Below are 22,386 nucleotides of genomic sequence, written 5' to 3'. Positions count from 1 at the left end.
TGTCGTTTCGGCGAGACAAACGCAAACAACGCGCCGGATACTCGGACCATTTGCGGCACAATCGTCATTACTGAATGAGAACCGTGCAAAAACCGGGCTTTTGGCATTCGTCGTGCATTGTGGGCCCCGCGATAGTATTGCATCTATCCGGGGGTGCGGCAGATCTAAAAAGCAAACACTCTGCTCACGTAAGAGCTTGTGCACGGTTACCAAGGGAGGAAGGCTGCATACACAGTTTTTTCAAGTCTAAAACAATTAATGGAGGGGAGCAAGATAGTGCATAAAGATCTAAGCGAGCATGAATTAAACGGGTGCGATCATACCAGCACTAATGCACCGGATCCCATCAGAACTCCGAAGTTAAGTGTGCATGGGCGAGAGTAGTCCTAGGATGGGTGACCTCCTGGGAAGTCCTCGTGTTGCACCCCAATTTTATTAATATTTTATTTCGATATCGTATTTGCAAATTCCATTTGTCGTTTCGGCGAGACAAACGCAAACAACGCGCCGGATACTCGGACCATTTGCGGCACGATTGTCATTACTGAATGGGAACCGTGAAAAAACCGGGCTTTTGGCATTCGTCGTGCATTGTGGGCCCCGCGATAGTATTGCATCTATCCGGAGGTGCGGCAGATCTGAAAAGCAAACACTCCGCTCACGTAGGAGCTTGTGCACGGTTACCAAGGGAAGAAGGCTGCATACACATTTTTTTCAAATCTAAAACAATTAATGGAAGGGAGCAAGATAGGTCATAAAGATCTAAGCGAGCATGAATTAAACGGGTGCGATCATACCAGCACTAATGCACCGGATCCAATCAGAACTCCGAAGTTAAGCGTGCTTGGGCGAGATTAGTACTAGGATGGGTGACCTCCTGGGAAGTCCACGTGTTGCACCCCAATTTTATTAATATTTTATTTTGATTTGTATTTGCAAATTCCATTTGTTGTTTCTGGGAGACAACTGGAAACAATGCGTCGGATACTCGGACCATTTGCGGCACGATCGTCATTACTGAATGGCAACGATGCAAGAACCGGGCTTTCGGCATTCGTCATGCATTGTGGGCCCCGCGATAGTATTGCATCTATCCGGGGGTGCGGCAGATCTGAAATGCAAACACTCTGCTCACGTAGGAGCTTGTTCACGGTTACCAAGGGAGGAAGGCTGCATACACAGTTTTTTCAAATCTAAAACAATTAATGGAGGGGAGCAAGATAGTGCATAAAGATCTAAGCGAGCATGAATTAAACGGGTGCGATCATACCAACACTAATGCACCGGATCCCATCAGAACTCCGAAGTTAAGTGTGCTTGGGCGAGCGTAGTACTAGGATGGGTGACCTCCTGTGAAGTCCTCGTGTTGCACCCCAATTTTATTAATATTTTATTTCGATATCGTATTTGCAAATTCCATTTGTCGTTTCGGCGAGACAAACGCAAACAACGCGCCGGATACTCGGACCATTTGCGGCACAATCGTCATTACTGTATGAGAACCGTGCAAAAACCGGGCTTTTGGCATTCGTCGTGCATTGTGGGCCCCGCGATAGTATTGCATCTATCCGGGGGTGCGACAGATCTGAAAAGCAAACACTCTGCTCACGTAGGAGCTTGTGCACGGTTACCAAGGGAGGAAGGCTGCATACACAGTTTTTTCAAGTCTAAAACAATTAATGGAGGGGAGCAAGATAGTGCACAAAGATCTAAGCGAGCATGAATTAAACGGGTGCGATCATACCAGCACTAATGCACCGGATCTCATCAGAACTCTGAAGTTAAGCGTGCTTGGGCGAGAGTAGTACTAGGAAGGGTGACCTCCTGGGAAGTCCTCGTGTTGCACCCCAATTTTATTAATATTTTATTTTGATTTGTATTTGCAAATTCCATTTGTTGTTTCTGGGAGACAACTGGAAACAATGCGTCGGATACTCGGACCATTTGCGGCACGATCGTCATTACTGAATGGCAACGATGCAAGAACCGGGCTTTCGGCATTCGTCATGCATTGTGGGCCCCGCGATAGTATTGCATCTATCCGGGGGTGCGGCAGATCTAAAAAGCAAACACTCTGCTCACGTAAGAGCTTGTGCACGGTTACCAAGGGAGGAAGGCTGCATACACAGTTTTTTCAAGTCTAAAACAATTAATGGAGGGGAGCAAGATAGTGCATAAAGATCTAAGCGAGCATGAATTAAACGGGTGCGATCATACCAGCACTAATGCACCGGATCCCATCAGAACTCCGAAGTTAAGCGTGCTTGGGCGAGAGTAGTACTAGGATGGGTGACCTCCTGGGAAGTCCTCGTGTTGCACCCCAATTTTATTAATATTTTATTTTGATTTGTATTTGCAAATTCCATTTGTTGTTTCTGGGAGACAACTGGAAACAATGCGTCGGATACTCGGACCATTTGCGGCACGATCGTCATTACTGAATGGCAACGATGCAAGAACCGGGCTTTCGGCATTCGTCATGCATTGTGGGCCCCGCGATAGTATGGCATCTATCCGGGGGTGCGGCAGATCTGAAATGCAAACACTCTGCTCACGTAGGAGCTTGTGCAAGGTTACCAAGGGAGGAAGGCTGCATACACAGTTTTTTCAAATCAAAAACAATTAATGGAGGGGAGCAAGATAGTGCATAAAGATCTAAGCGAGCATGAATTAAACGGGTGCGATCATACCAGCACTAATGCACCGGATCCCATCAGAACTCCGAAGTTAAGTGTGCATGGGCGGGAGTAGTCCTAGGATGGGTGACCTCCTGGGAAGTCCTTGTGTTTCACCCCAATTTTATTAATATTTTATTTCGATATCGTATTTGCAAATTCCATTTGTCGTGTCGGCGAGACAAACTCAAACAACGCGCCGGATACTCGGACCATTTGCGGCACGATCGTCATTACTGAATGGGAACCGTGCAAAAACCGGGCTTTTGGCATTCGTCGTGCATTGTGGGCCCCGCGATAGTATTGCATCTATCCGGGGGTGCGGCAGATCTGAAAAGCAAACACTCTGCTCACGTAGGAGCTTGTGCACGGTTACCAAGGGAGGAAGGCTGCATACACAGTTTTTTCAAGTCTAAAACAATTAATGGAGGGGAGCAAGATAGTGCATAAAGATCTAAGCGAGCATGAATTAAACGGGTGCGATCATACCAGCACTAATGCACCGGATCCCATCAGAACTCCGAAGTTAAGTGTGCATGGGCGGGAGTAGTCCTAGGATGGGTGACCTCCTGGGAAGTCCTCGTGTTGCACCCCAATTTTATTAATATTTTATTTCGATATCGTATTTGCAAATTCCATTTGTCGTTTCGGCGAGACAAACGCAAACAACGCGCCGGATACTCGGACCATTTGCGGCACGATTGTCATTATTGAATGGGAACCGTGAAAAAACCGGGGTTTTGGCATTCGTCGTGCATTGTGGGCCCCGCGATAGTATTGCATCTATCCGGGGGTGTGGCAGATCTAAAAAGCAAACACTCTGCTCACGTAAGAGCTTGTGCACGGTTACCAAGGGAGGAAGGCTGCATACACAGTTTTTTCAAGTCTAAAACAATTAATGGAGGGGAGCAAGATAGTGCATAAAGATCTAAGCGAGCATGAATTAAACGGGTGCGATCATACCAGCACTAATGCACCGGATCCCATCCGAACTCCGAAGTTAAGCGTGCTTGGGCGAGAGTAGTACTAGGATGGGTGACCTCCTGGGAAGTCCTCGTGTTGCACCCCAATTTTATTAATATTTTATTTTGATTTGTATTTGCAAATTCCATTTGTTGTTTCTGGGAGACAACTGGAAACAATGCGTCGGATACTCGGACCATTTGCGGCACGATCGTCATTACTGAATGTCAACGATGCAAGAACCGGGCTTTCGGCATTCGTCATGCATTGTGGGCCCCGCGATAGTATGGCATCTATCCGGGGGTGCGGCAGATCTGAAATGCAAACACTCTGCTCACGTAGGAGCTTGTGCACGGTTACCAAGGGAGGAAGGCTGCATACACAGTTTTTTCAAATCTAAAACAATTAATGGAGGGGAGCAAGATAGTGCATAAAGATCTAAGCGAGCATGAATTAAACGGGTGCGATCATACCAGCACTAATGCACCGGATCCCATCAGAACTCCGAAGTTAATGTGCATGGGCGGGAGTAGTCCTAGGATGGGTGACCTCCTGGGAAGTCCTCGTGTTGCACCCCAATTTTATTAATATTTTATTTCGATATCGTATTTGCAAATTCCATTTGTCGTTTCGGCGAGACAAACGCAAACAACGCGCCGGATACTCGGACCACTTGCGGCACGATTGTCATTACTGAATGGGAACCGTGAAAAAACCGGGCTTTTGGCATTCGTCGTGCATTGTGGGCCCCGCGATAGTATTGCATCTATCCGGGGGTGCGGCAGATCTAAAAAGCAAACACTCTGCTCACGTAAGAGCTTGTGCACGGTTACCAAGGGAGGAAGGCTGCATACACAGTTTTTTTCAAGTCTAAAACAATTAATGGAGGGGAGCAAGATAGTGCATAAAGATCTAAGCGAGCATGAATTAAACGGGTGCGATCATACCAGTACTAATGCACCGGATCCCATCAGAACTCCGAAGTTAAGCGTGCTTGGGCGAGAGTAGTACTAGGATGGGTGACCTCCTGGGAAGTCCTCGTGTTGCACCCCAATTTTATTAATATTTTATTTTGATTTGTATTTGCAAATTCCATTTGTTGTTTCTGGGAGACAACTGGAAACAATGCGTCGGATACTCGGACCATTTGCGGCACGATCGTCATTACTGAATGGCAACGATGCAAGAACCGGGCTTTCGGCATTCGTCATGCATTGTGGGCCCCGCGATAGTATTGCATCTATCCGGGGGTGCGGCAGATCTAAAAAGCAAACACTCTGCTCACGTAAGAGCTTGTGCACGGTTACCAAGGGAGGAAGGCTGCATACACAGTTTTTTCAAGTCTAAAACAATTAATGGAGGGGAGCAAGATAGTGCATAAAGATCTAAGCGAGCATGAATTAAACGGGTGCGATCATACCAGCACTAATGCACCGGATCCCATCAGAACTCCGAAGTTAAGCGTGCTTGGGCGAGAGTAGTACTAGGATGGGTGACCTCCTGGGAAGTCCTCGTGTTGCACCCCAATTTTATTAATATTTTATTTTGATTTGTATTTGCAAATTCCATTTGTTGTTTCTGGGAGACAACTGGAAACAATGCGTCGGATACTCGGACCATTTGCGGCACGATCGTCATTACTGAATGGCAACGATGCAAGAACCGGGCTTTCGGCATTCGTCATGCATTGTGGGCCCCGCGATAGTATGGCATCTATCCGGGGGTGCGGCAGATCTGAAATGCAAACACTCTGCTCACGTAGGAGCTTGTGCACGGTTACCAAGGGAGGAAGGCTGCATACACAGTTTTTTCAAATCAAAAACAATTAATGGAGGGGAGCAAGATAGTGCATAAAGATCTAAGCGAGCATGAATTAAACGGGTGCGATCATACCAGCACTAATGCACCGGATCCCATCAGAACTCCGAAGTTAAGTGTGCATGGGCGGGAGTAGTCCTAGGATGGGTGACCTCCTGGGAAGTTCTCGTGTTGCACCCCAATTTTATTAATATTTTATTTCGATATCGTATTTGCAAATTCCATTTGTCGTTTCGGCGAGACAAACGCAAACAACGCGCCGGATACTCGGACCACTTGCGGCACGGTTGTCATTACTGAATGGGAACCGTGAAAAAACCGGGCTTTTGGCATTCGTCGTGCATTGTGGGCCCCGCGATAGTATTGCATCTATCCGGGGGTGCGGCAGATCTAAAAAGCAAACACTCTGCTCACGTAAGAGCTTGTGCACGGTTACCAAGGGAGGAAGGCTGCATACACAGTTTTTTTCAAGTCTAAAACAATTAATGGAGGGGAGCAAGATAGTGCATAAAGATCTAAGCGAGCATGAATTAAACGGGTGCGATCATACCAGCACTAATGCACCAGATCCCATCAGAACTCCGAAGTTAAGCGTTCTTGGGCGAGAGTAGTACTAGGATGGGTGACCTCCTGGGAAGTCCTCGTGTTGCACCCCAATTTTATTAATATTTTATTTTGATTTGTATTTGCAAATTCCATTTGTTGTTTCTGGGAGACAACTGGAAACAATGCGTCGGATACTCGGACCATTTGCGGCACGATCGTCATTACTGAATGGCAACGATGCAAGAACCGGGCTTTCGGCATTCGACATGCATTGTGGGCCCCGCGATAGTATTGCATCTATCCGGGGGTGCGGCAGATCTAAAAAGCAAACACTCTGCTCACGTAAGAGCTTGTGCACGGTTACCAAGGGAGGAAGGCTGCATACACAGTTTTTTCAAGTCTAAAACAATTAATGGAGGGGAGCAAGATAGTGCATAAAGATCTAAGCGAGCATGAATTAAACGGGTGCGATCATACCAGCACTAATGCACCGGATCCCATCAGAACTCCGAAGTTAAGCGTGCTTGGGCGAGAGTAGTACTAGGATGGGTGACCTCCTGGGAAGTCCTCGTGTTGCACCCCAATTTTATTAATATTTTATTTTGATTTGTATTTGCAAATTCCATTTGTTGTTTCTGGGAGACAACTGGAAACAATGCGTCGGATACTCGGACCATTTGCGGCACGATCGTCATTACTGAATGGCAACGATGCAAGAACCGGGCTTTCGGCATTCGTCATGCATTGTGGGCCCCGCGATAGTATTGCATCTATCCGGGGGTGCGGCAGATCTGAAATGCAAACACTCTGCTCACGTAGGAGCTTGTGCACGGTTACCAAGGGAGGAAGGCTGCATACACAGTTTTTTCAAATCTAAAACAATTAATGGAGGGGAGCAAGATAGTGCATAAAGTTCTAAGCGAGCATGAATAAAACGGTTGCGATCATACAAGCACTAATGCACCGGATCACATCAGAACTCCGAAGTTAAGTGTGCATGGGCGGGAGTAGTCCTAGGATGGGTGACCTCCTGGGAAGTCCTCGTGTTGCACCCCAATTTTATTAATATTTTATTTCGATATCGTATTTGCAAATTCCATTTGTCGTTTCGGCGAGACAAACGCAAACAACGCGCCGGATACTCGGACCATTTGTGGCACGATTGTCATTACTGAATGGGAACCGTGAAAAAACCGGGCTTTTGGCATTCGTCGTGCATTGTGGGCCCCGCGATAGTATTGCATCTATCCGGGGGTGCGGCAGATCTAAAAAGCAAACACTCTGCTCACGTAAGAGCTTGTGCACGGTTACCAAGCGAGGAAGGCTGCATACACAGTTTTTTTCAAGTCTAAAACAATTAATGGAGGGGAGCAAGATAGTGCATAAAGATCTAAGCGAGCATGAATTAAACGGGTGCGATCATACCAGCACTAATGCACCGGATCCCATCAGAACTCCGAAGTTAAGCGTGCTTGGGCGAGAGTAGTACTAGGATGGGTGACCTCCTGGGAAGTTCTCGTGTTGCACCCCAATTTTATTAATATTTTATTTTGATTTGTATTTGCAAATTCCATTTGTCGTTTCGGCGAGACAAACGCAAACAACGCGCCGGATACTCGGACCATTTGCGGCACGATTGTCATTACTGAATGGGAACCGTGAAAAAACCGGGCTTTTGGCATTCGTCGTGCATTGTGGGCCCCGCGATAGTATTGCATCTATCCGGAGGTGCGGCAGATCTGAAAAGCAAACACTCCGCTCACGTAGGAGCTTGTGCACGGTTACCAAGGGAAGAAGGCTGCATACACATTTTTTTCAAATCTAAAACAATTAATGGAAGGGAGCAAGATAGGTCATAAAGATCTAAGCGAGCATGAATTAAACGGGTGCGATCATACCAGCACTAATGCACCGGATCCCATCAGAACTCCGAAGTTAAGCGTGCTTGGGCGAGAGTAGTACTAGGATGGGTGACCTCCTGGGAAGTCCTCGTGTTGCACCCCAATTTTATTAATATTTTATTTTGATTTGTATTTGCAAATTCCATTTGTTGTTTCTGGGAGACAACTGGAAACAATGCGTCGGATACTCGGACCATTTGCGGCACGATCGTCATTACTGAATGGCAACGATGCAAGAACCGGGCTTTCGGCATTCGTCATGCATTGTGGGCCCCGCGATAGTATTGCATCTATCCGGGGGTGCGGCAGATCTGAAATGCAAACACTCTGCTCACGTAGGAGCTTGTGCACGGTTACCAAGGGAGGAAGGCTGCATACACAGTTTTTTCAAATCTAAAACAATTAATGGAGGGGAGCAAGATAGTGCATAAGGATCTAAGCGAGCATGAATTAAACGGGTGCGATCATACCAACACTAATGCACCGGATCCCATCAGAACTCCGAAGTTAAGTGTGCTTGGGCGAGCGTAGTACTAGGATGGGTGACCTCCTGTGAAGTCCTCGTGTTGCACCCCAATTTTATTAATATTTTATTTCGATATCGTATTTGCAAATTCCATTTGTCGTTTCGGCGAGACAAACGCAAACAACGCGCCGGATACTCGGACCATTTGCGGCACAATCGTCATTACTGTATGAGAACCGTGCAAAAACCGGGCTTTTGGCATTCGTCGTGCATTGTGGGCCCCGCGATAGTATTGCATCTATCCGGGGGTGCGGCAGATCTGAAAAGCAAACACTCTGCTCACGTAGGAGCTTGTGCACGGTTACCAAGGGAGGAAGGCTGCATACACAGTTTTTTCAAGTCTAAAACAATTAATGGAGGGGAGCAAGATAGTGCATAAAGATCTAAGCGAGCATGAATTAAACGGGTGCGATCATACCAGCACAAATGCACCGGATCCCATCAGAACTCCGAAGTTAAGTGTGCATGGGCGGGAGTAGTCCTAGGATGGGTGACCTCCTGGGAAGTCCTCGTGTTGCACCCCAATTTTATTAATATTTTATTTCGATATCGTATTTGCAAATTCCATTTGTCGTTTCGGTGAGACAAACGCAAACAACGCGCCGGATACTCGGACCATTTGCGGCACGATTGTCATTACTGAATGGGAACCGTGAAAAAACCGGGCTTTTGGCATTCGTCGTGCATTGTGGGCCCCGCGATAGTATTGCATCTATCCGGGGGTGCGGCAGATCTAAAAAGCAAACACTCTGCTCACGTAAGAGCTTGTGCACGGTTACAAGGGAGGAAGGCTGCATACACAGTTTTTTCAAGTCTAAAACAATTAATGGAGGGGAGCAAGATAGTGCATAAAGATCTAAGCGAGCATGAATTAAACGGGTGCGATCATACCAGCACTAATGCACCGGATCCCATCAGAACTCCGAAGTTAAGCGTGCTTGGGCGAGAGTAGTACTAGGATGGGTGACCTCCTGGGAAGTCCCTGTGTTGCACCCCAATTTTATTAATATTTTATTTTGATTTGTATTTGCAAATTCCATTTGTTGTTTCTGGGAGACAACTGGAAACAATGCGTCGGATACTCGGACCATTTGCGGCACGATCGTCATTACTGAATGGCAACGATGCAAGAACCGGGCTTTCGGCATTCGTCATGCATTGTGGGCCCCGCGATAGTATTGCATCTATCCGGGGGTGCGGCAGATCTGAAATGCAAACACTCTGCTCACGTAGGAGCTTGTGCACGGTTACCAAGGGAGGAAGGCTGCATACACAGTTTTTTCAAATCTAAAACAATTAATGGAGGGGAGCAAGATAGTGCATAAAGATCTAAGCGAGCATGAATTAAACGGGTAAGATCATACCAGCACTAATGCACCGGATCCCATCAGAACTCCGAAGTTAAGTGTGCATGGGTGGGAGTAGTCCTAGGATGGGTGACCTCCTGGGAAGTCCTCGTGTTGCACCCCAATTTCATTAATATTTTATTTCGATATCGTATTTGCAAATTCCATTTGTCGTTTCGGCGAGACAAACTCAAACAACGCGCCGGATACTCGGACCATTTGCGGCACGATCGTCATTACTGAATGGGAACCGTGCAAAAACCGGGCTTTTGGCATTCGTCGTGCATTGTGGGCCCCGCGATAGTATTGCATCTATCCGGGGGTGCGACAGATCTGAAAAGCAAACACTCTGCTCACGTAGGAGCTTGTGCACGGTTACCAAGGGAGGAAGGCTGCATACACAGTTTTTTCAAGTCTAAAACAATTAATGGAGGGGAGCAAGATAGTGCATAAAGATCTAAGCGAGCATGAATTAAACGGGTGCGATCATACCAGCACTAATGCACCGGATCCCATCAGAACTCCGAAGTTAAGTGTGCATGGGCGGGAGTAGTCCTAGGATGGGTGACCTCCTGGGAAGTCCTCGTGTTGCACCCCAATTTTATTAATATTTTATTTCGATATCGTATTTGCAAATTCCATTTGTCGTTTCGGCGAGACAAACGCAAACAACGCGCCGGATACTCGGACCATTTGCGGCACAATCGTCATTACTGAATGAGAACCGTGCAAAAACCGGGCTTTTGGCATTCGTCGTGCATTGTGGGCCCCGCGATAGTATTGCATCTATCCGGGGGTGCGGCAGATCTAAAAAGCAAACACTCTGCTCACGTAAGAGCTTGTGCACGGTTACCAAGGGAGGAAGGCTGCATACACAGTTTTTTCAAGTCTAAAACAATTAATGGAGGGGAGCAAGATAGTGCATAAAGATCTAAGCGAGCATGAATTAAACGGGTGCGATCATACCAGCACTAATGCACCGGATCCCATCAGAACTCCGAAGTTAAGTGTGCATGGGCGAGAGTAGTCCTAGGATGGGTGACCTCCTGGGAAGTCCTCGTGTTGCACCCCAATTTTATTAATATTTTATTTCGATATCGTATTTGCAAATTCCATTTGTCGTTTCGGCGAGACAAACGCAAACAACGCGCCGGATACTCGGACCATTTGCGGCACGATTGTCATTACTGAATGGGAACCGTGAAAAAACCGGGCTTTTGGCATTCGTCGTGCATTGTGGGCCCCGCGATAGTATTGCATCTATCCGGAGGTGCGGCAGATCTGAAAAGCAAACACTCCGCTCACGTAGGAGCTTGTGCACGGTTACCAAGGGAAGAAGGCTGCATACACATTTTTTTCAAATCTAAAACAATTAATGGAAGGGAGCAAGATAGGTCATAAAGATCTAAGCGAGCATGAATTAAACGGGTGCGATCATACCAGCACTAATGCACCGGATCCAATCAGAACTCCGAAGTTAAGCGTGCTTGGGCGAGATTAGTACTAGGATGGGTGACCTCCTGGGAAGTCCACGTGTTGCACCCCAATTTTATTAATATTTTATTTTGATTTGTATTTGCAAATTCCATTTGTTGTTTCTGGGAGACAACTGGAAACAATGCGTCGGATACTCGGACCATTTGCGGCACGATCGTCATTACTGAATGGCAACGATGCAAGAACCGGGCTTTCGGCATTCGTCATGCATTGTGGGCCCCGCGATAGTATTGCATCTATCCGGGGGTGCGGCAGATCTGAAATGCAAACACTCTGCTCACGTAGGAGCTTGTTCACGGTTACCAAGGGAGGAAGGCTGCATACACAGTTTTTTCAAATCTAAAACAATTAATGGAGGGGAGCAAGATAGTGCATAAAGATCTAAGCGAGCATGAATTAAACGGGTGCGATCATACCAACACTAATGCACCGGATCCCATCAGAACTCCGAAGTTAAGTGTGCTTGGGCGAGCGTAGTACTAGGATGGGTGACCTCCTGTGAAGTCCTCGTGTTGCACCCCAATTTTATTAATATTTTATTTCGATATCGTATTTGCAAATTCCATTTGTCGTTTCGGCGAGACAAACGCAAACAACGCGCCGGATACTCGGACCATTTGCGGCACAATCGTCATTACTGTATGAGAACCGTGCAAAAACCGGGCTTTTGGCATTCGTCGTGCATTGTGGGCCCCGCGATAGTATTGCATCTATCCGGGGGTGCGACAGATCTGAAAAGCAAACACTCTGCTCACGTAGGAGCTTGTGCACGGTTACCAAGGGAGGAAGGCTGCATACACAGTTTTTTCAAGTCTAAAACAATTAATGGAGGGGAGCAAGATAGTGCACAAAGATCTAAGCGAGCATGAATTAAACGGGTGCGATCATACCAGCACTAATGCACCGGATCTCATCAGAACTCTGAAGTTAAGCGTGCTTGGGCGAGAGTAGTACTAGGAAGGGTGACCTCCTGGGAAGTCCTCGTGTTGCACCCCAATTTTATTAATATTTTATTTTGATTTGTATTTGCAAATTCCATTTGTTGTTTCTGGGAGACAACTGGAAACAATGCGTCGGATACTCGGACCATTTGCGGCACGATCGTCATTACTGAATGGCAACGATGCAAGAACCGGGCTTTCGGCATTCGTCATGCATTGTGGGCCCCGCGATAGTATTGCATCTATCCGGGGGTGCGGCAGATCTAAAAAGCAAACACTCTGCTCACGTAAGAGCTTGTGCACGGTTACCAAGGGAGGAAGGCTGCATACACAGTTTTTTCAAGTCTAAAACAATTAATGGAGGGGAGCAAGATAGTGCATAAAGATCTAAGCGAGCATGAATTAAACGGGTGCGATCATACCAGCACTAATGCACCGGATCCCATCAGAACTCCGAAGTTAAGCGTGCTTGGGCGAGAGTAGTACTAGGATGGGTGACCTCCTGGGAAGTCCTCGTGTTGCACCCCAATTTTATTAATATTTTATTTTGATTTGTATTTGCAAATTCCATTTGTTGTTTCTGGGAGACAACTGGAAACAATGCGTCGGATACTCGGACCATTTGCGGCACGATCGTCATTACTGAATGGCAACGATGCAAGAACCGGGCTTTCGGCATTCGTCATGCATTGTGGGCCCCGCGATAGTATGGCATCTATCCGGGGGTGCGGCAGATCTGAAATGCAAACACTCTGCTCACGTAGGAGCTTGTGCAAGGTTACCAAGGGAGGAAGGCTGCATACACAGTTTTTTCAAATCAAAAACAATTAATGGAGGGGAGCAAGATAGTGCATAAAGATCTAAGCGAGCATGAATTAAACGGGTGCGATCATACCAGCACTAATGCACCGGATCCCATCAGAACTCCGAAGTTAAGTGTGCATGGGCGGGAGTAGTCCTAGGATGGGTGACCTCCTGGGAAGTCCTTGTGTTTCACCCCAATTTTATTAATATTTTATTTCGATATCGTATTTGCAAATTCCATTTGTCGTGTCGGCGAGACAAACTCAAACAACGCGCCGGATACTCGGACCATTTGCGGCACGATCGTCATTACTGAATGGGAACCGTGCAAAAACCGGGCTTTTGGCATTCGTCGTGCATTGTGGGCCCCGCGATAGTATTGCATCTATCCGGGGGTGCGGCAGATCTGAAAAGCAAACACTCTGCTCACGTAGGAGCTTGTGCACGGTTACCAAGGGAGGAAGGCTGCATACACAGTTTTTTCAAGTCTAAAACAATTAATGGAGGGGAGCAAGATAGTGCATAAAGATCTAAGCGAGCATGAATTAAACGGGTGCGATCATACCAGCACTAATGCACCGGATCCCATCAGAACTCCGAAGTTAAGTGTGCATGGGCGGGAGTAGTCCTAGGATGGGTGACCTCCTGGGAAGTCCTCGTGTTGCACCCCAATTTTATTAATATTTTATTTCGATATCGTATTTGCAAATTCCATTTGTCGTTTCGGCGAGACAAACGCAAACAACGCGCCGGATACTCGGACCATTTGCGGCACGATTGTCATTATTGAATGGGAACCGTGAAAAAACCGGGGTTTTGGCATTCGTCGTGCATTGTGGGCCCCGCGATAGTATTGCATCTATCCGGGGGTGTGGCAGATCTAAAAAGCAAACACTCTGCTCACGTAAGAGCTTGTGCACGGTTACCAAGGGAGGAAGGCTGCATACACAGTTTTTTCAAGTCTAAAACAATTAATGGAGGGGAGCAAGATAGTGCATAAAGATCTAAGCGAGCATGAATTAAACGGGTGCGATCATACCAGCACTAATGCACCGGATCCCATCCGAACTCCGAAGTTAAGCGTGCTTGGGCGAGAGTAGTACTAGGATGGGTGACCTCCTGGGAAGTCCTCGTGTTGCACCCCAATTTTATTAATATTTTATTTTGATTTGTATTTGCAAATTCCATTTGTTGTTTCTGGGAGACAACTGGAAACAATGCGTCGGATACTCGGACCATTTGCGGCACGATCGTCATTACTGAATGTCAACGATGCAAGAACCGGGCTTTCGGCATTCGTCATGCATTGTGGGCCCCGCGATAGTATGGCATCTATCCGGGGGTGCGGCAGATCTGAAATGCAAACACTCTGCTCACGTAGGAGCTTGTGCACGGTTACCAAGGGAGGAAGGCTGCATACACAGTTTTTTCAAATCTAAAACAATTAATGGAGGGGAGCAAGATAGTGCATAAAGATCTAAGCGAGCATGAATTAAACGGGTGCGATCATACCAGCACTAATGCACCGGATCCCATCAGAACTCCGAAGTTAATGTGCATGGGCGGGAGTAGTCCTAGGATGGGTGACCTCCTGGGAAGTCCTCGTGTTGCACCCCAATTTTATTAATATTTTATTTCGATATCGTATTTGCAAATTCCATTTGTCGTTTCGGCGAGACAAACGCAAACAACGCGCCGGATACTCGGACCACTTGCGGCACGATTGTCATTACTGAATGGGAACCGTGAAAAAACCGGGCTTTTGGCATTCGTCGTGCATTGTGGGCCCCGCGATAGTATTGCATCTATCCGGGGGTGCGGCAGATCTAAAAAGCAAACACTCTGCTCACGTAAGAGCTTGTGCACGGTTACCAAGGGAGGAAGGCTGCATACACAGTTTTTTTCAAGTCTAAAACAATTAATGGAGGGGAGCAAGATAGTGCATAAAGATCTAAGCGAGCATGAATTAAACGGGTGCGATCATACCAGTACTAATGCACCGGATCCCATCAGAACTCCGAAGTTAAGCGTGCTTGGGCGAGAGTAGTACTAGGATGGGTGACCTCCTGGGAAGTCCTCGTGTTGCACCCCAATTTTATTAATATTTTATTTTGATTTGTATTTGCAAATTCCATTTGTTGTTTCTGGGAGACAACTGGAAACAATGCGTCGGATACTCGGACCATTTGCGGCACGATCGTCATTACTGAATGGCAACGATGCAAGAACCGGGCTTTCGGCATTCGTCATGCATTGTGGGCCCCGCGATAGTATTGCATCTATCCGGGGGTGCGGCAGATCTAAAAAGCAAACACTCTGCTCACGTAAGAGCTTGTGCACGGTTACCAAGGGAGGAAGGCTGCATACACAGTTTTTTCAAGTCTAAAACAATTAATGGAGGGGAGCAAGATAGTGCATAAAGATCTAAGCGAGCATGAATTAAACGGGTGCGATCATACCAGCACTAATGCACCGGATCCCATCAGAACTCCGAAGTTAAGCGTGCTTGGGCGAGAGTAGGACTAGGATGGGTGACCTCCTGGGAAGTCCTCGTGTTGCACCCCAATTTTATTAATATTTTATTTTGATTTGTATTTGCAAATTCCATTTGTTGTTTCTGGGAGACAACTGGAAACAATGCGTCGGATACTCGGACCATTTGCGGCACGATCGTCATTACTGAGTGGCAACGATGCAAGAACCGGGCTTTCGGCATTCGTCATGCATTGTGGGCCCCGCGATAGTATGGCATCTATCCGGGGGTGCGGCAGATCTGAAATGCAAACACTCTGCTCACGTAGGAGCTTGTGCACGGTTACCAAGGGAGGAAGGCTGCATACACAGTTTTTTCAAATCAAAAACAATTAATGGAGGGGAGCAAGATAGTGCATAAAGATCTAAGCGAGCATGAATTAAACGGGTGCGATCATACCAGCACTAATGCACCGGATCCCATCAGAACTCCGAAGTTAAGTGTGCATGGGCGGGAGTAGTCCTAGGATGGGTGACCTCCTGGGAAGTTCTCGTGTTGCACCCCAATTTTATTAATATTTTATTTCGATATCGTATTTGCAAATTCCATTTGTCGTTTCGGCGAGACAAACGCAAACAACGCGCCGGATACTCGGACCACTTGCGGCACGGTTGTCATTACTGAATGGGAACCGTGAAAAAACCGGGCTTTTGGCATTCGTCGTGCATTGTGGGCCCCGCGATAGTATTGCATCTATCCGGGGGTGCGGCAGATCTAAAAAGCAAACACTCTGCTCACGTAAGAGCTTGTGCACGGTTACCAAGGGAGGAAGGCTGCATACACAGTTTTTTTCAAGTCTAAAACAATTAATGGAGGGGAGCAAGATAGTGCATAAAGATCTAAGCGAGCATGAATTAAACGGGTGCGATCATACCAGCACTAATGCACCAGATCCCATCAGAACTCCGAAGTTAAGCGTTCTTGGGCGAGAGTAGTACTAGGATGGGTGACCTCCTGGGAAGTCCTCGTGTTGCACCCCAATTTTATTAATATTTTATTTTGATTTGTATTTGCAAATTCCATTTGTTGTTTCTGGGAGACAACTGGAAACAATGCGTCGGATACTCGGACCATTTGCGGCACGATCGTCATTACTGAATGGCAACGATGCAAGAACCGGGCTTTCGGCATTCGACATGCATTGTGGGCCCCGCGATAGTATTGCATCTATCCGGGGGTGCGGCAGATCTAAAAAGCAAACACTCTGCTCACGTAAGAGCTTGTGCACGGTTACCAAGGGAGGAAGGCTGCATACACAGTTTTTTCAAGTCTAAAACAATTAATGGAGGGGAGCAAGATAGTGCATAAAGATCTAAGCGAGCATGAATTAAACGGGTGCGATCATACCAGCACTAATGCACCGGATCCCATCAGAACTCCGAAGTTAAGCGTGCTTGGGCGAGAGTAGTACTAGGATGGGTGACCTCCTGGGAAGTCCTCGTGTTGCACCCCAATATTATTAATATTTTATTTTGATTTGTATTTGCAAATTCCATTTGTTGTTTCTGGGAGACAACTGGAAACAATGCGTCGGATACTCGGACCATTTGCGGCACGATCGTCATTACTGAATGGCAACGATGCAAGAACCGGGCTTTCGGCATTCGTCATGCATTGTGGGCCCCGCGATAGTATGGCATCTATCCGGGGGTGCGGCAGATCTGAAATGCAAACACTCTGCTCACGTAGGAGCTTGTGCACGGTTACCAAGGGAGGAAGGCTGCATACACAGTTTTTTCAAATCTAAAACAATTAATGGAGGGGAGCAAGATAGTGCATAAAGTTCTAAGCGAGCATGAATAAAACGGTTGCGATCATACCAGCACTAATGCACCGGATCCCATCAGAACTCCGAAGTTAAGTGTGCATGGGCGGGAGTAGTCCTAGGATGGGTGACCTCCTGGGAAGTCCTCGTGTTGCACCCCAATTTTATTAATATTTTATTTCGATATCGTATTTGCAAATTCCATTTGTCGTTTCGGCGAGACAAACGCAAACAACGCGCCGGATACTCGGACCATTTGTGGCACGATTGTCATTACTGAATGGGAACCGTGAAAAAACCGGGCTTTTGGCATTCGTCGTGCATTGTGGGCCCCGCGATAGTATTGCATCTATCCGGGGGTGCGGCAGATCTAAAAAGCAAACACTCTGCTCACGTAAGAGCTTGTGCACGGTTACCAAGCGAGGAAGGCTGCATACACAGTTTTTTTCAAGTCTAAAACAATTAATGGAGGGGAGCAAGATAGTGCATAAAGATCTAAGCGAGCATGAATTAAACGGGTGCGATCATACCAGCACTAATGCACCGGATCCCATCAGAACTCCGAAGTTAAGCGTGCTTGGGCGAGAGTAGTACTAGGATGGGTGACCTCCTGGGAAGTTCTCGTGTTGCACCCCAATTTTATTAATATTTTATTTTGATTTGTATTTGCAAATTCCATTTGTTGTTTCTGGGAGACAACTGGAAACAATGCGTCGGATACTCGGACCATTTGCGGCACGATCGTCATTACTGAATGGCAACGATGCAAGAACCGGGCTTTCGGCATTCGTCATGCATTGTGGGCCCCGCGATAGTATTGCATCTATCCGGGGGTGCGGCAGATCTAAAAAGCAAACACTCTGCTCACGTAAGAGCTTGTGCACGGTTACCAAGGGAGGAAGGCTGCATACACAGTTTTTTCAAGTCTAAAACAATTAATGGAGGGGAGCAAGATAGTGCATAAAGATCTAAGCGAGCATGAATTAAACGGGTGCGATCATACCAGCACTAATGCACCGGATCCCATCAGAACTCCGAAGTTAAGCGTGCTTGGGCGAGAGTAGTACTAGGATGGGTGACCTCCTGGGAAGTCCTCGTGTTGCACCCCAATTTTATTAATATTTTATTTTGATTTGTATTTGCAAATTCCATTTGTTGTTTCTGGGAGACAACTGGAAACAATGCGTCGGATACTCGGACCATTTGCGGCACGATCGTCATTACTGAATGGCAACGATGCAAGAACCGGGCTTTCGGCATTCGTCATGCATTGTGGGCCCCGCGATAGTATTGCATCTATCCGGGGGTGCGGCAGATCTGAAATGCAAACACTCTGCTCACGTAGGAGCTTGTGCACGGTTACCAAGGGAGGAAGGCTGCATACACAGTTTTTTCAAATCTAAAACAATTAATGGAGGGGAGCAAGATAGTGCATAAGGATCTAAGCGAGCATGAATTAAACGGGTGCGATCATACCAACACTAATGCACCGGATCCCATCAGAACTCCGAAGTTAAGTGTGCTTGGGCGAGCGTAGTACTAGGATGGGTGACCTCCTGTGAAGTCCTCGTGTTGCACCCCAATTTTATTAATATTTTATTTCGATATCGTATTTGCAAATTCCATTTGTCGTTTCGGCGAGACAAACGCAAACAACGCGCCGGATACTCGGACCATTTGCGGCACAATCGTCATTACTGTATGAGAACCGTGCAAAAACCGGGCTTTTGGCATTCGTCGTGCATTGTGGGCCCCGCGATAGTATTGCATCTATCCGGGGGTGCGGCAGATCTGAAAAGCAAACACTCTGCTCACGTAGGAGCTTGTGCACGGTTACCAAGGGAGGAAGGCTGCATACACAGTTTTTTCAAGTCTAAAACAATTAATGGAGGGGAGCAAGATAGTGCATAAAGATCTAAACGAGCATGAATTAAACGGGTGCGATCATACCAGCACTAATGCACCGGATCCCATCAGAACTCCGAAGTTAAGTGTGCATGGGCGGGAGTAGTCCTAGGATGGGTGACCTCCTGGGAAGTCCTCGTGTTGCACCCCAATTTTATTAATATTTTATTTCGATATCGTATTTGCAAATTCCATTTGTCGTTTCGGTGAGACAAACGCAAACAACGCGCCGGATACTCGGACCATTTGCGGCACGATTGTCATTACTGAATGGGAACCGTGAAAAAACCGGGCTTTTGGCATTCGTCGTGCATTGTGGGCCTCGCGATAGTATTGCATCTACCCGGGGGTGCGGCAGATCTAAAAAGCAAACACTCTGCTCACGTAAGAGCTTGTGCACGGTTACAAGGGAGGAAGGCTGCATACACAGTTTTTTCAAGTCTAAAACAATTAATGGAGGGGAGCAAGATAGTGCATAAAGATCTAAGCGAGCATGAATTAAACGGGTGCGATCATACCAGCACTAATGCACCGGATCCCATCAGAACTCCGAAGTTAAGCGTGCTTGGGCGAGAGTAGTACTAGGATGGGTGACCTCCTGGGAAGTCCCTGTGTTGCACCCCAATTTTATTAATATTTTATTTTGATTTGTATTTGCAAATTCCATTTGTTGTTTCTGGGAGACAACTGGAAACAATGCGTCGGATACTCGGACCATTTGCGGCACGATCGTCATTACTGAATGGCAACGATGCAAGAACCGGGCTTTCGGCATTCGTCATGCATTGTGGGCCCCGCGATAGTATTGCATCTATCCGGGGGTGCGGCAGATCTGAAATGCAAACACTCTGCTCACGTAGGAGCTTGTGCACGGTTACCAAGGGAGGAAGGCTGCATACACAGTTTTTTCAAATCTAAAACAATTAATGGAGGGGAGCAAGAAAGTGCATAAAGATCTAAGCGAGCTTGAATTAAACGGGTAAGATCATACCAGCACTAATGCACCGGATCCCATCAGAACTCCGAAGTTAAGTGTGCATGGGTGGGAGTAGTCCTAGGATGGGTGACCTCCTGGGAAGTCCTCGTGTTGCACCCCAATTTCATTAATATTTTATTTCGATATCGTATTTGCAAATTCCATTTGTCGTTTCGGCGAGACAAACTCAAACAACGCGCCGGATACTCGGACCATTTGCGGCACGATCGTCATTACTGAATGGGAACCGTGCAAAAACCGGGCTTTTGGCATTCGTCGTGCATTGTGGGCCCCGCGATAGTATTGCATCTATCCGGGGGTGCGACAGATCTGAAAAGCAAACACTCTGCTCACGTAGGAGCTTGTGCACGGTTACCAAGGGAGGAAGGCTGCATACACAGTTTTTTCAAGTCTAAAACAATTAATGGAGGGGAGCAAGATAGTGCATAAAGATCTAAGCGAGCATGAATTAAACGGGTGCGATCATACCAGCACTAATGCACCGGATCCCATCAGAACTCCGAAGTTAAGTGTGCATGGGCGGGAGTAGTCCTAGGATGGGTGACCTCCTGGGAAGTCCTCGTGTTGCACCCCAATTTTATTAATATTTTATTTCGATATCGTATTTGCAAATTCCATTTGTCGTTTCGGCGAGACAAACGCAAACAACGCGCCGGATACTCGGACCATTTGCGGCACAATCGTCATTACTGAATGAGAACCGTGCAAAAACCGGGCTTTTGGCATTCGTCGTGCATTGTGGGCCCCGCGATAGTATTGCATCTATCCGGGGGTGCGGCAGATCTAAAAAGCAAACACTCTGCTCACGTAAGAGCTTGTGCACGGTTACCAAGGGAGGAAGGCTGCATACACAGTTTTTTCAAGTCTAAAACAATTAATGGAGGGGAGCAAGATAGTGCATAAAGATCTAAGCGAGCATGAATTAAACGGGTGCGATCATAGCAGCACAAATGCACTGGATCCCATTAGAACTCCGAAGTTAAGCGTGCTTGGGCGAGAGTAGTACTAGGATGGGTGACCTCCTGTGAAGTCCTCGTGTTGCACCCCAATTTTATTAATATTTTATTTCGATATCGTATTTGCAAATTCCATTTGTCGTTTCGGCGAGACAAACGCAAACAACGCGCCGGATACTCGGACCATTTGCGGCACAATCGTCATTACTGAATGAGAACCGTGCAAAAACCGGGCTTTTGGCATTCGTCGTGCATTGTGGGCCCCGCGATAGTATTGCATCTATCCGGGGGTGCGACAGATCTGAAAAGCAAACACTCTGCTCACGTAGGAGCTTGTGCACGGTTACCAAGGGAGGAAGGCTGCATACACAGTTTTTTCAAGTCTAAAACAATTAATGGAGGGGAGCAAGATAGTGCACAAAGATCTAAGCGAGCATGAATTAAACGGGTGCGATCATACCAGCACTAATGCACCGGATCTCATCAGAACTCCGAAGTTAAGCGTGCTTGGGCGAGAGTAGTACTAGGAAGGGTGACCTCCTGGGAAGTCCTCGTGTTGCACCCCAATTTTATTAATATTTTATTTTGATTTGTATTTGCAAATTCCATTTGTTGTTTCTGGGAGACAACAGGAAACAATGCGTCGGATACTCGGACCATTTGCGGCACGATCGTCATTACTGAATGGCAACGATGCAAGAACCGTGCTTTCGGCATTCGTCGTGCATTGTGGGCCCCGCGATAGTATTGCATCTATCCGGAGGTGCGGCAGATCTGAAAAGCAAACACTCCGCTCACGTAGGAGCTTGTGCACGGTTAAGAAGGGAGGAAGGCTGCATACACATTTTTTTCAAATCTAAAACAATTAATGGAAGGGAGCAAGATAGTTCATAAAGATCTAAGCGAGCATGAATTAAACTTGTGCGATCATACCAGCACAAATGCACCGGATCCCATCAGAACTCCGAAGTTAAGTGTGCTTGGGCGAGAGTAGTATTAGGATGGGTGACCTCCTGGGAAGTCCTTGTGTTTCACCCCAATTTTATTAATATTTTATTTCGATATCGTATTTGCAAATTCCATTTGTCGTGTCGGCGAGACAAACTCAAACAACGCGCCGGATACTCGGACCATTTGCGGCACGATCGTCATTACTGAATGGGAACCGTGCAAAAACCGGGCTTTTGGCGTTCGTCGTGCATTGTGGGCCCCG

The 22,386-nt window shown here is 46.9% G+C and overlaps 41 non-coding genes and 6 pseudogenes across 41 annotated transcripts; all 47 read left to right on the top strand.

The window, feature by feature from the left end:
* The first annotated feature begins 309 nt into the window (after positions 1 to 309).
* Positions 310 to 428, top strand: LOC148798066 (5S ribosomal RNA). The gene has a single exon (XR_016074525.1). It is a non-coding gene; the product is annotated as a 5S ribosomal RNA (ribosomal RNA).
* Positions 429 to 783: 355 nt separating this feature from the next.
* Positions 784 to 902, top strand: LOC148798065 (5S ribosomal RNA). Its single transcript, XR_016072626.1, has one exon. It is a non-coding gene; the product is annotated as a 5S ribosomal RNA (ribosomal RNA).
* Positions 903 to 1,256: 354 nt separating this feature from the next.
* Positions 1,257 to 1,375, top strand: LOC148798064 (5S ribosomal RNA). The gene has a single exon (XR_016075782.1). It is a non-coding gene; the product is annotated as a 5S ribosomal RNA (ribosomal RNA).
* A 355-nt stretch (positions 1,376 to 1,730) lies between these two features.
* On the top strand, positions 1,731 to 1,849 carry LOC148798063 (5S ribosomal RNA). Its single transcript, XR_016074449.1, has one exon. It is a non-coding gene; the product is annotated as a 5S ribosomal RNA (ribosomal RNA).
* Positions 1,850 to 2,203: 354 nt separating this feature from the next.
* On the top strand, positions 2,204 to 2,322 carry LOC148798062 (5S ribosomal RNA). Its single transcript, XR_016075161.1, has one exon. It is a non-coding gene; the product is annotated as a 5S ribosomal RNA (ribosomal RNA).
* Positions 2,323 to 2,676: 354 nt separating this feature from the next.
* Positions 2,677 to 2,795, top strand: LOC148798061 (5S ribosomal RNA). Its single transcript, XR_016070741.1, has one exon. It is a non-coding gene; the product is annotated as a 5S ribosomal RNA (ribosomal RNA).
* Positions 2,796 to 3,150: 355 nt separating this feature from the next.
* Positions 3,151 to 3,269, top strand: LOC148798060 (5S ribosomal RNA). Its single transcript, XR_016074230.1, has one exon. It is a non-coding gene; the product is annotated as a 5S ribosomal RNA (ribosomal RNA).
* A 355-nt stretch (positions 3,270 to 3,624) lies between these two features.
* Positions 3,625 to 3,743, top strand: LOC148798059 (5S ribosomal RNA). Its single transcript, XR_016073172.1, has one exon. It is a non-coding gene; the product is annotated as a 5S ribosomal RNA (ribosomal RNA).
* A 354-nt stretch (positions 3,744 to 4,097) lies between these two features.
* On the top strand, positions 4,098 to 4,215 carry LOC148798058 (5S ribosomal RNA; annotated as a pseudogene).
* A 356-nt stretch (positions 4,216 to 4,571) lies between these two features.
* Positions 4,572 to 4,690, top strand: LOC148798057 (5S ribosomal RNA). The gene has a single exon (XR_016071149.1). It is a non-coding gene; the product is annotated as a 5S ribosomal RNA (ribosomal RNA).
* A 354-nt stretch (positions 4,691 to 5,044) lies between these two features.
* On the top strand, positions 5,045 to 5,163 carry LOC148798056 (5S ribosomal RNA). Its single transcript, XR_016075150.1, has one exon. It is a non-coding gene; the product is annotated as a 5S ribosomal RNA (ribosomal RNA).
* Positions 5,164 to 5,517: 354 nt separating this feature from the next.
* Positions 5,518 to 5,636, top strand: LOC148798055 (5S ribosomal RNA). The gene has a single exon (XR_016072984.1). It is a non-coding gene; the product is annotated as a 5S ribosomal RNA (ribosomal RNA).
* Positions 5,637 to 5,992: 356 nt separating this feature from the next.
* LOC148798054 (5S ribosomal RNA) lies at positions 5,993 to 6,111 on the top strand. The gene has a single exon (XR_016074947.1). It is a non-coding gene; the product is annotated as a 5S ribosomal RNA (ribosomal RNA).
* A 354-nt stretch (positions 6,112 to 6,465) lies between these two features.
* LOC148798053 (5S ribosomal RNA) lies at positions 6,466 to 6,584 on the top strand. The gene has a single exon (XR_016075138.1). It is a non-coding gene; the product is annotated as a 5S ribosomal RNA (ribosomal RNA).
* A 354-nt stretch (positions 6,585 to 6,938) lies between these two features.
* Positions 6,939 to 7,057, top strand: LOC148798052 (5S ribosomal RNA; annotated as a pseudogene).
* Positions 7,058 to 7,413: 356 nt separating this feature from the next.
* On the top strand, positions 7,414 to 7,532 carry LOC148798051 (5S ribosomal RNA). Its single transcript, XR_016069492.1, has one exon. It is a non-coding gene; the product is annotated as a 5S ribosomal RNA (ribosomal RNA).
* A 354-nt stretch (positions 7,533 to 7,886) lies between these two features.
* Positions 7,887 to 8,005, top strand: LOC148798050 (5S ribosomal RNA). The gene has a single exon (XR_016075127.1). It is a non-coding gene; the product is annotated as a 5S ribosomal RNA (ribosomal RNA).
* Positions 8,006 to 8,359: 354 nt separating this feature from the next.
* LOC148798049 (5S ribosomal RNA) lies at positions 8,360 to 8,478 on the top strand. The gene has a single exon (XR_016075781.1). It is a non-coding gene; the product is annotated as a 5S ribosomal RNA (ribosomal RNA).
* A 355-nt stretch (positions 8,479 to 8,833) lies between these two features.
* Positions 8,834 to 8,952, top strand: LOC148798048 (5S ribosomal RNA). The gene has a single exon (XR_016072288.1). It is a non-coding gene; the product is annotated as a 5S ribosomal RNA (ribosomal RNA).
* A 354-nt stretch (positions 8,953 to 9,306) lies between these two features.
* On the top strand, positions 9,307 to 9,425 carry LOC148798047 (5S ribosomal RNA). Its single transcript, XR_016071291.1, has one exon. It is a non-coding gene; the product is annotated as a 5S ribosomal RNA (ribosomal RNA).
* A 354-nt stretch (positions 9,426 to 9,779) lies between these two features.
* LOC148798046 (5S ribosomal RNA) lies at positions 9,780 to 9,898 on the top strand (annotated as a pseudogene).
* Positions 9,899 to 10,253: 355 nt separating this feature from the next.
* LOC148798045 (5S ribosomal RNA) lies at positions 10,254 to 10,372 on the top strand. Its single transcript, XR_016074229.1, has one exon. It is a non-coding gene; the product is annotated as a 5S ribosomal RNA (ribosomal RNA).
* Positions 10,373 to 10,727: 355 nt separating this feature from the next.
* On the top strand, positions 10,728 to 10,846 carry LOC148798044 (5S ribosomal RNA). The gene has a single exon (XR_016074524.1). It is a non-coding gene; the product is annotated as a 5S ribosomal RNA (ribosomal RNA).
* A 355-nt stretch (positions 10,847 to 11,201) lies between these two features.
* On the top strand, positions 11,202 to 11,320 carry LOC148798043 (5S ribosomal RNA). The gene has a single exon (XR_016072624.1). It is a non-coding gene; the product is annotated as a 5S ribosomal RNA (ribosomal RNA).
* Positions 11,321 to 11,674: 354 nt separating this feature from the next.
* LOC148798042 (5S ribosomal RNA) lies at positions 11,675 to 11,793 on the top strand. The gene has a single exon (XR_016075780.1). It is a non-coding gene; the product is annotated as a 5S ribosomal RNA (ribosomal RNA).
* A 355-nt stretch (positions 11,794 to 12,148) lies between these two features.
* On the top strand, positions 12,149 to 12,267 carry LOC148798041 (5S ribosomal RNA). The gene has a single exon (XR_016074447.1). It is a non-coding gene; the product is annotated as a 5S ribosomal RNA (ribosomal RNA).
* Positions 12,268 to 12,621: 354 nt separating this feature from the next.
* On the top strand, positions 12,622 to 12,740 carry LOC148798040 (5S ribosomal RNA). The gene has a single exon (XR_016075116.1). It is a non-coding gene; the product is annotated as a 5S ribosomal RNA (ribosomal RNA).
* A 354-nt stretch (positions 12,741 to 13,094) lies between these two features.
* Positions 13,095 to 13,213, top strand: LOC148798039 (5S ribosomal RNA). The gene has a single exon (XR_016070740.1). It is a non-coding gene; the product is annotated as a 5S ribosomal RNA (ribosomal RNA).
* Positions 13,214 to 13,568: 355 nt separating this feature from the next.
* LOC148798038 (5S ribosomal RNA) lies at positions 13,569 to 13,687 on the top strand. Its single transcript, XR_016074228.1, has one exon. It is a non-coding gene; the product is annotated as a 5S ribosomal RNA (ribosomal RNA).
* A 355-nt stretch (positions 13,688 to 14,042) lies between these two features.
* Positions 14,043 to 14,161, top strand: LOC148798037 (5S ribosomal RNA). The gene has a single exon (XR_016073059.1). It is a non-coding gene; the product is annotated as a 5S ribosomal RNA (ribosomal RNA).
* Positions 14,162 to 14,515: 354 nt separating this feature from the next.
* LOC148798036 (5S ribosomal RNA) lies at positions 14,516 to 14,633 on the top strand (annotated as a pseudogene).
* A 356-nt stretch (positions 14,634 to 14,989) lies between these two features.
* On the top strand, positions 14,990 to 15,108 carry LOC148798035 (5S ribosomal RNA). The gene has a single exon (XR_016071148.1). It is a non-coding gene; the product is annotated as a 5S ribosomal RNA (ribosomal RNA).
* A 354-nt stretch (positions 15,109 to 15,462) lies between these two features.
* On the top strand, positions 15,463 to 15,581 carry LOC148798034 (5S ribosomal RNA). The gene has a single exon (XR_016073658.1). It is a non-coding gene; the product is annotated as a 5S ribosomal RNA (ribosomal RNA).
* A 354-nt stretch (positions 15,582 to 15,935) lies between these two features.
* LOC148798033 (5S ribosomal RNA) lies at positions 15,936 to 16,054 on the top strand. The gene has a single exon (XR_016072983.1). It is a non-coding gene; the product is annotated as a 5S ribosomal RNA (ribosomal RNA).
* Positions 16,055 to 16,410: 356 nt separating this feature from the next.
* Positions 16,411 to 16,529, top strand: LOC148798032 (5S ribosomal RNA). The gene has a single exon (XR_016074946.1). It is a non-coding gene; the product is annotated as a 5S ribosomal RNA (ribosomal RNA).
* Positions 16,530 to 16,883: 354 nt separating this feature from the next.
* Positions 16,884 to 17,002, top strand: LOC148798031 (5S ribosomal RNA). The gene has a single exon (XR_016075105.1). It is a non-coding gene; the product is annotated as a 5S ribosomal RNA (ribosomal RNA).
* A 354-nt stretch (positions 17,003 to 17,356) lies between these two features.
* LOC148798030 (5S ribosomal RNA) lies at positions 17,357 to 17,475 on the top strand. Its single transcript, XR_016068876.1, has one exon. It is a non-coding gene; the product is annotated as a 5S ribosomal RNA (ribosomal RNA).
* A 356-nt stretch (positions 17,476 to 17,831) lies between these two features.
* LOC148798029 (5S ribosomal RNA) lies at positions 17,832 to 17,950 on the top strand. The gene has a single exon (XR_016069375.1). It is a non-coding gene; the product is annotated as a 5S ribosomal RNA (ribosomal RNA).
* Positions 17,951 to 18,304: 354 nt separating this feature from the next.
* LOC148798028 (5S ribosomal RNA) lies at positions 18,305 to 18,423 on the top strand. Its single transcript, XR_016075093.1, has one exon. It is a non-coding gene; the product is annotated as a 5S ribosomal RNA (ribosomal RNA).
* Positions 18,424 to 18,777: 354 nt separating this feature from the next.
* Positions 18,778 to 18,896, top strand: LOC148798027 (5S ribosomal RNA). Its single transcript, XR_016075779.1, has one exon. It is a non-coding gene; the product is annotated as a 5S ribosomal RNA (ribosomal RNA).
* Positions 18,897 to 19,251: 355 nt separating this feature from the next.
* LOC148798026 (5S ribosomal RNA) lies at positions 19,252 to 19,370 on the top strand. The gene has a single exon (XR_016074227.1). It is a non-coding gene; the product is annotated as a 5S ribosomal RNA (ribosomal RNA).
* A 354-nt stretch (positions 19,371 to 19,724) lies between these two features.
* On the top strand, positions 19,725 to 19,843 carry LOC148798025 (5S ribosomal RNA). Its single transcript, XR_016071290.1, has one exon. It is a non-coding gene; the product is annotated as a 5S ribosomal RNA (ribosomal RNA).
* Positions 19,844 to 20,197: 354 nt separating this feature from the next.
* Positions 20,198 to 20,316, top strand: LOC148798024 (5S ribosomal RNA; annotated as a pseudogene).
* A 355-nt stretch (positions 20,317 to 20,671) lies between these two features.
* On the top strand, positions 20,672 to 20,790 carry LOC148798023 (5S ribosomal RNA). Its single transcript, XR_016074226.1, has one exon. It is a non-coding gene; the product is annotated as a 5S ribosomal RNA (ribosomal RNA).
* Positions 20,791 to 21,145: 355 nt separating this feature from the next.
* On the top strand, positions 21,146 to 21,264 carry LOC148798022 (5S ribosomal RNA). The gene has a single exon (XR_016069813.1). It is a non-coding gene; the product is annotated as a 5S ribosomal RNA (ribosomal RNA).
* Positions 21,265 to 21,619: 355 nt separating this feature from the next.
* On the top strand, positions 21,620 to 21,738 carry LOC148798021 (5S ribosomal RNA). Its single transcript, XR_016072496.1, has one exon. It is a non-coding gene; the product is annotated as a 5S ribosomal RNA (ribosomal RNA).
* Positions 21,739 to 22,092: 354 nt separating this feature from the next.
* LOC148798020 (5S ribosomal RNA) lies at positions 22,093 to 22,211 on the top strand (annotated as a pseudogene).
* The last annotated feature ends 175 nt before the right edge of the window (positions 22,212 to 22,386 follow it).

Source organism: Nelumbo nucifera, chromosome 4 (genome assembly GCF_055504915.1).
Source record: "Nelumbo nucifera cultivar China Antique chromosome 4, China Antique-T2T, whole genome shotgun sequence".
In the NCBI taxonomy this organism is placed as follows: domain Eukaryota; kingdom Viridiplantae; phylum Streptophyta; class Magnoliopsida; order Proteales; family Nelumbonaceae; genus Nelumbo; species Nelumbo nucifera.
This window is presented reverse-complemented; position numbering and strand designations above follow the sequence as displayed.